Source organism: Amphiprion ocellaris, chromosome 20 (genome assembly GCF_022539595.1).
Source record: "Amphiprion ocellaris isolate individual 3 ecotype Okinawa chromosome 20, ASM2253959v1, whole genome shotgun sequence".
Taxonomy (NCBI): domain Eukaryota; kingdom Metazoa; phylum Chordata; class Actinopteri; family Pomacentridae; genus Amphiprion; species Amphiprion ocellaris.
The window spans coordinates 13,337,668-13,347,998 of record NC_072785.1 but is presented as its reverse complement, the minus strand read 5'-3'; positions in this window follow the sequence as shown (position 1 = coordinate 13,347,998).

The following is a 10,331-nucleotide window of genomic DNA, read 5'->3' as shown; positions in this document are numbered from 1 at the left end:
AAAATTTCCTGGAAATTCTAAGATGTTTTCTGGAAATGCTAAAAGAATTCTCCTGGAATTTTCCTTTAGTTTTTTTGTGGAATTTTGGGGGCAATATTCCTAGAATTTAATGGGAATTTTATGCAATTTTCAGAGGAATTTTATGGCAATTTAATGTTAATTTAATGTTAATGTTAGATACATTTTGTGGAAGTTTTATGTAAATTTAAGTTAATCTTATGGCGATTTTGTGTTAATCTTAAGGCATTCTATGGGAATTTTATGTTAATCTAATGACAATTTTGTAGGACTCTTATGGCAATTTTTTGGGAACTTTCCGGAAAATTTATGGGAATTTTGCAGGAATTTTTTTGTGAGAAATTCCAGGAAAAATTCCAAGAAAATTTTTGGTAAAGTTTCCAAGTAAAACTAAAAGTTTCCAGAAAAGTTTTCAGGGAAATTTCCAGGAAAATTTCTAGGAACGTTTCCAAGTAGAAGAGAAAATTTCCAGGAAAGTTTTTTAGGGAAATTTCGGGAAAGTTTCCAAGTAAAAGAGAAAGTTTCCAGGAAAGTTTCCAAGAACAGGATAAAGTTTCCAGGAACATTTCCAGGCAAGTTTCCAAGAACAACAGAAAGTGTCCTGGAATTTTTTGAGAAATTTTCCTAGAAACTTTCTTTTTTCCTTGAAACTTTAGTAGAAAATTTCTGTATTTGGATGTCCAGTGGAAACTTGGAATAGAATCACTGCTTCTACCCATCGAAAGGAACCAGCTGAGGTGGCGTGGGTATCCGATTAGGACACCTTCTGAAGGCCTTTCTTTGGAGGTTTTCACTGATTGGAGACCTTGAGGTAGAACCAGAACTTGATGGAGGGATTCAGTGCTCTATCCTGTATGGAAATGTCTTGAGATACCCCAGGAAGGGCTGGAAAGCAATGTTGGGGAGAGAAATGTTTGAAATGCTCTGTGTGGCTTGCTGCCTCCACGACTGGACTCTGGATTACTGATGGATGGATGGATGGATGGATGGATGGATGGATGGATAGATGGATGGATGGATGGATGACCCTTCCTCCACTGGTTGGTCAGAGGTTTGGATCAAGGTATTAACTGTTTTGTGCAGTTAAGCGACTATGATAGAAATGTTCTGCACTGCTATGTAAAACCAAGCTCTCATCATATGCTGTATAGTCAATATACAGAAAGAAGCCCTATAAAAGAATTTTTTAAAACTTCATCTGCAAAAGGTAAACTATACTGAAACTGTACATCAAACTAAACACTGCTGGATCCTCTGCACTCTCTGCATGTGTTGCATAATGAAACCCGCCTGTATGGAACAGTCGGGGTCATATGTCTATGACCCTTAGCCAGATCCTTCTGGATTATGTTCAGGGTCTCAGATCAGGTCTCGGTCAAGCTTAAGTCAAAGATTTTAGGTCACTGTGAGGATTAAGAATACATTTAACATATCAGATGAAGTTAAAATCTGAAATAAACTGGCACTAATGCAGCATCACTGTTGCATTGAAGCATTATTTTTATGGAAAAGCCGCCTAATCTTGTAGCTGAGGCTTGTAGATTAGTAATGCATTTATTTATTTTTTTGGCTTTGCTTTGTATTCATGAGTCACTTTTGATATTTTTCCTAAGATAAACAAATCTTCGTCAGTCTCGACCAGGACTTTATTCAGACAAGCTTGACCTTCTCCCGCCGGCTGATGACTTGAATCATTGTTCAATTAGAGGGGTCAGTTTAAATTATGCAACAGAGGGAAAGTGGTACTTGCCATCTGTCAGGAGGGGTTATTTCATTAGGGGCAGAGCCAGGGTGTCTCTGGCTGGCAGAGTCTGGCACAGCTAAAGACACCTCTGCTGTTGCATCCATCCTTTGCAGTTATTACAGTGTGTGGTCCAGGTGTGCATGTGACTGGCTGCTTGTGCACGTGACATTTTGCTGCCAATCCCACTGACTGACTGACTGTTACAAATCCTTGAATATAGCCTACATATGAATGAATGAATGAACAGTTAAATGAATGAAGGCATAGACAGCATTACTGTATAAGCATATAGACAACATACTGTTTACATCATTTTATTAATGCATATTACATAGTGTAGCTGATAAATTATTATATAATACATAATGTGGTTGCAGGATTGGATTCGTGGCTGACTCTAGTCTGAGTGCTAATGGTGCAGTCTCACTACAGAAATCAAATTTTGAAGCAACAACACAAACACAATGATTTAAAAAATTAGAGAAATCCATGTGTGAAGTAATAAAATGGAAAGTGGATGTTTCAAACCCATTTTTCATTTGATTAATTTTCATTAACAAACGGATGCACTGTTTTACAGGAACCTTATTGAACCTAGATCAAAAATTCTTAATTATAGCTCTACCAAATTACAATTAAACAAAAACTGAGCACAACAAATGCTCTTTCATTTTATTCACAGTAGTACGTTGTGGTCCAAAAATGATGGTTTTATTATAAGAGATTATTACAAATTCTCATACATGTATGTACTAGATGTATGCAGTATACTGTCCAAAGCCAGAGTTCAGTATTTATGCATGTTTTTTAAAAGATCTTGTGTTGATGGAGACATCATATCCTACAGGCTGAATATTCTCAGGTTCACAACTTTTAGTGCTCATGTAGTCATTACCTTCTGCACGAGAGCCTTGAAAGATTTCAATAAACATATAAAAACCTCTGTGATTTTATTTCCACTGAGGTAGAAGTTTTATCCTTCCTTTGCAGAGAGGAGAAGATGAGTGCTTCAGGGCTGGAAGTCTAATATTAGAGTCATGTTTGTCGTAACGCTCCTCTTTAGGAAAATCCACTCTGGGCTGATTATCACCGTGATCCACTCTACTTGACCTGCAGCAGTGAAAGTGCCATCAGCAGTGTGAAGCCCAAGTGCCAGTGCCAACGCCAACTCTGTGACCTGGTACAGGCAAACACGTTCTTACATAATCTATGGTGAAGACGGGTGAGGTTAGGGTAAAAATAATTAACGGCACAGAGCTTGTGGAAATTCTTGAGTCTATTAACACACATGTACGTAAATATTAACAGATATGTGGACAGTAAAACCATCGCATTGGCAATAGCAGGTCTTCTAAAAGTGGAAAAAGTGGAATTATGTGCTTAATGTTTGTTTGACAATTTCTGCTATCTTAAAGTCCTCTGCAGGCCATGAGTTCAAAGTTTAGCAGAACAAGTGAATAATTTGCACAAGGACACTTATTTTCTGACACATCACTTCTGCATTAAAATCTTAGTTTTTTTTAAGCCATAGCTTTTTATAGAGAAGTCTATCTATTCTCTGGGAATTTAGGGTCTTTAGCAACAGCATAGTGGATATTCCATGAAACCCATTAATTTTATTTAATTCATATTAATTCTATTCAATAGATAAGTCTGACTAAAAAAAATGGCTAAAATAAAAAAAAAATAGGGCTGCATGTAAATATCACTGGTTAAATATTACCCAATTTTGGAAAAATATAAATAAAGGGATGCTTTTTTTATTAAGAAAATAGACAAAATTACAGTATGTCATGAAGTTAGAAAAGTTTCTTCATTTAACTTAGAATTGCAAAACCTTAAAGCTTAAGGTTAAGAATTTTACACATTTAATCTATTTAATCTGATATGTTTCAACACACAAATTTCTAATTTTTGCTCCTCAGAAAGTAGGTAATAGCTATAAAACACTCTGTAATTCTACGCCAGAATTGGAGTTTACAGGCAAGGTTTTTAAAACATTCACAAAGAAATCTAACTCAACACATATCTAAATGTGTGAATTTTATTTTGGAGGGGACTTAGACTCCTGACCTCCTGAGATCTTGCTATGCCCCTGCTCATGCTGAAAGATTTTTGCTGCAAAGTGTGCAGTCTGAGCTCTACAGACGTCCCGTAATCATGTCCTTCCCATTCATGGCATCATGCATCAGCGTGTCCCAGTTTGCTGAAGCACCAACAGAGGGCAGCAAGTTAAACAGTCGTGTCAGGAGGCAAAACCTCAACTATTTGTAGTGAGTGAGAAGGAAAACTACGTTCAGGCTCTGCAGAGTCACGAATAATTCGTCCAGAAATAAACCTCTTATTTTCCAAGCTACTTTGGCCCAAAACTCATGACCCACTCTATTTTCTAAGCACTTGATAAAGGAAAATACTTTTTTTTATATATGCGGAAACATCAAGTACTTCTACTGTTTACAAAAAGAAATTCAAACTGGATGGATTATGTGAAGTTTCTGAAAACATGCTGCAATCATCAGGAACCTGGAGCAAATTTCATACAGCAAATTTCAATTAGAATCTCTTCTTCTGGGGCACAAATATTACAAGTATGTGTACAAATAGAAAATGCAGTCTTTCCTCTGCATTATTGCCTTTTCCTAGAAAGTTCATAATAGGGAGTTGACAGAGAACATGCAGCAGTGATCCACATACCAACTCAAACCAGTGGTGCTGCAATTACAGTAAATGGTGGCATAAAACCAGAAGATGCCCAAAAATGCTTCCATTCCGATGCTCGAAGCCTTTCTCTCAGGCACATTGCAGCATTTTATTTTTCAGAAGTGCTTTTCCTACAGTCACATAGACTGTAGTGCCTGTTTGCAACTGCTTTCCATTAGTAAGGTGTTAAAAACTAACTGTTAGAGACTTGAAACATGCTGGAGTTATTGATTACTCATCACAGTGAACATTTTAGTTTTGGTTCACCTGCTAATGCATTGTAGACAGGCTAAATCACTTTGCTGTGATTACGGCACTTGCGGTACTACACAATGATAGCATGGCAGTGAGGAAATGTGAATGTAAAAGCTTACCAAGTGTGTATTTTTTTTTTTTTTTTGCCTAATAGTTGATTTTCTTACAGAAAATGATGGAAGGCAGATTATCTCTGGAATATGTAAAACTCGGCATGCTCCGATTTGGAAAATGATGATAACATAAGAATATGTAATCTGTAGTTAACAGGCTAAAAGCTGGAGAAACACAGTTTATCCCATGAATGTCCTAATCTCTCTCTCTCTCTCTCTCTCTCTCTCTTTAAATTCTCAGAGTATTAAAACGTAAAGTAGCTGAAAATGATCGTAGATGGTGTCTGGCACAGTACAAGCTCAGTATGCGCTTATGTTAAGAGCTAAACAGCCTGTGACAAGAATTAGAATACAAAAGAACAGAAGAAAACAGCTAAACGTGCAATTTTGACAGACTGTGATAAAAAAGATGGAAAAATCATACAAATATTCACTGGTTTCTGAGAAATACAATAGAATGCTATCAAGCACCGATATAAAAACTGGTGTTAAATGCATTTAAGTTGTTATTACTGATACAGACTCAAGTTGTTTAAAAATTACAGTTGGAAATGTAATTAAAGGAATAAACAGGTTCACTGCTGCCTCACATTAATTACCTAGATCTCTGGAGGTTTACGGGAGAAATAGAACACCAACTGGCTACTTGGTTCTGCTTGCTGTGGATTTTACAACACATTGAACCAAGCAGTAAAATAAGGGCATTATGAGTGTTCTCATTTTTGATTTTACTTTCACGTAAAGTTGTTGTTAATCTGTCTAAATTGGTGACTTGTTTACAACCTGCCTGACTCGTTGCTCCTTTAGACTTCTTTAACGATGTTGCAGATCTCAATAATTACTTAGACGAGTTCATGACCATTAAACCCAAAGCTACAAAAATGAAAGAACACTTGTAAAAAGCTGCGTTTTTACGTGCTAATTGCTTTGGAACATTCAGGAAGACACAGATTGTAGAATAAGATGTTTGGAGAAAACGTGCACTTCTTCAACATGACAACTTGCAGTAGTGTTCAGTTAGTGTATCTGTCTTCATTTACAAGCCGACTAATTCAGTGCTGCATAAAGCATCAGGATCTGTGGGGAGAGATATAAGCTAAATAATTAATAATACCAGCTCTGCAATAATGCCGTTTTGATTGTATAGATTTCAAGTTAGGATGGGTTTGTCTCACTTAACACTGATAAAAATGTACTTTAAACTCACTTATAGGCCTTAAAATCCCATCAGACTTGAGAAACTCATCACATTAGTGTTGTAGAACCTGCTCATGTCACATGGTCAGTGGCACTTTTTGTCTGTTTTCCAGTAACTAACTGCTGTGTCGTTGCAGACCTCACTCCTCCTACCTGCCTAGTTTCCCACTATTTATCTCCGGACCCTTCCCAGCCTCCACTCCTTTCCTCCTGCTTATATACCACTACTCCATCACTCTTACTAAACCTATCCAGCATTCTTATTGTGTTATTTACCTTTGCCTTAGTATGTTAATGATTCTAGGACCTCATTTTGCCAGCTCTCTTTATCTCGTTCGCCTCCCCTCAGTCTGCTACTTTAAAAACTACAACTGAATACAATTTGTCTTATAATGGTGCTGTGCTTTTAAACTCCTGAAATGTTATAGCTGAATATATGGCGTTCCTGAACCATTTAGGACAACAATAATTTCAAGCTGCAGTTCTGAAGATCACAGTGATATCTGTTCCTACACCAGGGAACGCTCTAATGAAGGAACCAATGATTGAATCATCTGGGCATGGCATGTGATGAAATTTCTGAGTGAGGTTGCTCTAAGATGGGCAGATGATCCATTAAATATGCCACGTGTAATGAGAACATGAAAAGGCTTGTGGCTTTGTGAGAGGTTCTGTCTAAAGTTGACAAGTGGAAGTCCAGAGATTAATCCCTCTTGTCTTTGTTCCGTCTAAGAGCTACCAGTGTGGATGCCCAGCAGGCTTTCCTCCAGCTGTCCAAGCTGAAGAGGAGTTAAAAGGCTTCGTTCCCATGCCGGCAGACGGAAGATAGAACTGTGACTCCTGGTATCCAGTCAAATGGAGCCAGTTTATCATGTTCCCAGTGGGCAGGTTTCTTTTTATCCGATATAGGAGCAGCAGGAAGGACAGTGATGGGGAGGCAGATGACATACAGAAATGGAAGAAGGAGAAAGGAAGGAAAGAGGAAGGAAGACATGATTGGGAGTGAGGCAGACTTGAAGGGAGATGGGGGGGATATGGAAGGAACATGGAGAAACAGCACTGTATGGCAGGGGAACAATGAGGGGTAAAAATGGTGAGAAGCGGAGAAAGAGGTCAGGTCAATTGACAGCCCATCAGGGATGCATTTATGTCCCGGCATATTAATCCACACCTGCTTACAGCCCATGGCAGCATGAGAGAGACGACATAGAAAGCATGACTAAATCCACTGCAGAATATAAACCTGGCAGTCTGCATCCGCTGCAGGACAATGCATACATCGCTGCAGTGTCGCCGTTTTTTTGACAGGCTTGATTACAGCATAGTTAAGCATGAAACATCATTAAAAACATGAAACAAATTTAGAGACCAAACACCACGATGGTGATCTGCGCTCTTGTTCGGGTGTGCATCGGCTCGTTTGTGTGCATTTTTGTGTTTCCTCTGAGATTAAGTGGATCAGACGGTTTCAATCACATCAGCAGAGATTTACTAAGAGTGGTGAGATTTCGCTTTGTCTGAGGATGCTCTGCTTTCTCGCTGCATTTGGATTCTGAGCGGAGAAATGGCCAACATGGCATTCGTCATTTATGGAAATTTCCAGAGAAATAGGAAAACATTTTTTTAACCAGGGGAGTGACCTAAATGTTAACCTCTAACTACATATTTACAAATTGTTGCAGGATGCTAATTTTCCACTAAGAGACTTTTACTTTGTGGAGGGAAATGGGCCTTTTAATAATTAGCTTTAGAGCAAACTGGCCTTTTTGATCTGAGTGTAACAACCTCAACTTGCTGGTCATGAACTATGGATAATAATTGGAACCATTCGATTATTATCACAGAAAGAAAAATGTGTTAACCTCAGACTGTTACAGGTTAGCAACATTACTGTCATTTAATTTTAGGTCCCTTTTCATTGGCCTACATGTTCCTCTTTCCACAGTCATGTTAAATCAATTACCTACTTACCCATGATAGTCATAAAATGTGTTAAGGAGGAGCACCAGGGCTGGTCAGTCAGATTCCAGTGAGGTTGATGCCACTTTAGACCCCCCTTGGACACCACCCTTTAAAATGGGCTAAAATATTTATTTTTTTCACAGTGCCTGTCCTCAATACCAGGACAGACCTGTACCTCCAAGCTGCACTTTAGGATGGTAAAGATGAACTTGTGGAGTTCTAGAAAGAGAGGAAGCTCACCTGGATAAGAAATCGCAGATCCCTGCATCCACTTTGTCCAAGGAGAGCATGAGTTCTTTCTATTATTCTAACTATAAATGAGAGGTTTTGGTCACTTGTGTGTGTTGTGGGGGTTTCTGGTTCTGCCGCAGTTGCCACAATATGAATTCCACGTTTAATGCTGATATGAGTCCATGCACCTGCTTCAGTAGATGCAATATTTTCCATATCATCTCACTGACAGATCTAATTCATGCTTCATTGAGTGATTCCCCAAGAGTCCATTAGGGGCATAGCTGGAGGACGCCTGTAAAACATAAAGGAATGAAATGCATTAGTCAGGAATGTAAAGAATTGTACTTCCAACTATTATATATAATTATTTGTATTTCATGTATTTAATGCTGTTCATGGTGTTCATGCATTGTGTGTTTATAATGCAGAAGTGCCATTCTGTTAACTCACAGTGGCAAATCAAATGCAAATTGCCGGCCAAATTATAATGCATTAAAGGACATAACACAAATGTTAACAAAAATATGATCATTAGTATAAATTATGTGGATAAAATCCAACTTTTTGGATCATTAATCAAACCAGTCAAACTGTGTTGGATTCCTAAATCTCATACTGAAAATTGAATATCAGCCACAACATTAAAACTACCTACCTATGACTTTATGTAGGTCTCCTTAGTGCTACAAAAACTGCTCTGCCCCACAAGACTTCTGAAGGTGTTCTGTGGTATCAGGCACCAAGATGTTAGCTACAGATCCTTTATGTCCTGTAAGTTGTGAGGTGGGACTTTCCATTAGGTGGACTTCCAACACATTCCTCAGATGATCGATGGGATTAAGTTCTAGGGAATCTGGAGGTCAAGTCAACACCTTGAACTCTTTGTGATGTCCCTCAGTTTACTCCTGAGAGATGTTTGCAGTGTGGCAGAGAATATTATCCAGATGAAATGGAGCATGCCATCGGGGAATACTGTTGCCATGAAGGGTTGTACGTGATCTGCATCAGCATATAGGTTGGTGGTATGTGATAAATTAACATCCACATGTATGCCAGGAGTGGATAGAGTGGATTTTTTTTTTTTTTAGCACGACATGTTGAAAATGTCTTGATTCCCAAGCTAATAGGTGATGAACATGGTTAGATTTCATGCCGAGGGATGGTATTAAAAAATTTCTTGGAAAAGGTCAACTTGCTATCCTCTCCTCTGGTGTACTGAGGAGAAAAATATACATCAAACTTCCCCTTCTGATCCAGTGATTCATGTAGCAGCTTTAGAGCAGAGCTCCTGTCCCACTCTGCCCTTTCAGGGAAGCCAAAAAAGAAACTCAAAGGTTCATGGTGGATGTTTAAGGTTAATATGAGCTTATTCAAGGTAAATTATTTTTAATTCGGTATTTAAATAACAAACTGGCATTAAATTGTCTGACAGGAGCAAAAAGCTTGATTTGTTACAGGAGGAAGTTGCTTATTAGAGTGACAGGAAGCTTGAGGGTTTGGAGACGAGGGCAAAAAAGGTGAATGTGGGTTGTGTCAAGCAAATTTCATGCTAATAGCTTCAGTGACATTTTGTGCTGTTATTGCTTGTGAAAATGGGAAATTACAAACATGCTAGTCAGGTTTCCATCTCGGTGCACCTTCTCATGCTTAATATCAAAAGGTTAATAGACAATATGTAGATTATGCAGGAAGTGACGGGGATTTCTCATTTATATTCTTCAAAGCCATTTATAAAACAGAAATCCATCTGTGTGTGATGTTTTTATTCAGGCCCATTAGTGCAGCCAAAAAGTTCGAAGAAATCTATTTATGTGTGACTGTATATGACATAGAAGACTTCACATGCAAATATAATTGTAACATAGTGATGAAGAAGGAGTTAGTTAACTAGAAATTAGTAAATGACTTCTTATGATGAACTGCCATCTTCCCTGTTGGTCTCTGCCCTTCGCCTCCTAATGAGCTCTGAATAAAGTTTACTGTGTTTTGACCTCTGAGCGTCTCAAGTTCAGCCCAAATGTCAGCCAAGAACAAGACATTTAACTCTCACCACTTTGTAAGACAACAGTTTACTTTACCCTCATACTTTTGACTTTCCGTGAAAGTTT